The sequence below is a fragment of the Lupinus angustifolius genome, chromosome LG01, assembly GCF_001865875.1.
Source record: "Lupinus angustifolius cultivar Tanjil chromosome LG01, LupAngTanjil_v1.0, whole genome shotgun sequence".
NCBI lineage: Eukaryota > Viridiplantae > Streptophyta > Magnoliopsida > Fabales > Fabaceae > Lupinus > Lupinus angustifolius.
In genome coordinates this window covers 29,863,183-29,863,614 of record NC_032009.1, presented here as the reverse complement: position 1 = coordinate 29,863,614, position 432 = coordinate 29,863,183, and positions in this window count along the sequence as shown.

The following is a 432-nucleotide window of genomic DNA, read 5'->3' as shown; positions in this document are numbered from 1 at the left end:
AGAAAACCCCCTATGAACTCTTCAAAGGTAGAAAACCTAACATTTCTCATCTACACGTTTTTGGTTGTAAATGTTTTGTTCTGAACAATGGTAAGGATAACTTGGGCAAGTTTGATGCAAAAGCTGATGAAAGGATTTTCCTTGCCTATTCTCTCACGAGTAAAGCATATAGAGTATTTAATAAAAGAAATCTAGCCATGGAAAAATCTGTTCATGTAACTTTTGATGAGACCAATCATATTTTAAAAGATGTGATATCCTGTGATGAAGACGACTTGCCAAGTTCCTCTGCCAAAGAAAATTCAATTGTTTATGTTACAACTGAACCTGAAGAATTGCGAAAAGATGATAATTTATCTTCTCAAGAAGAGCATATTCACTCAGATCTACCAAAAGAATGGAGAACTCATCGAAATCATCCTATCGACAACA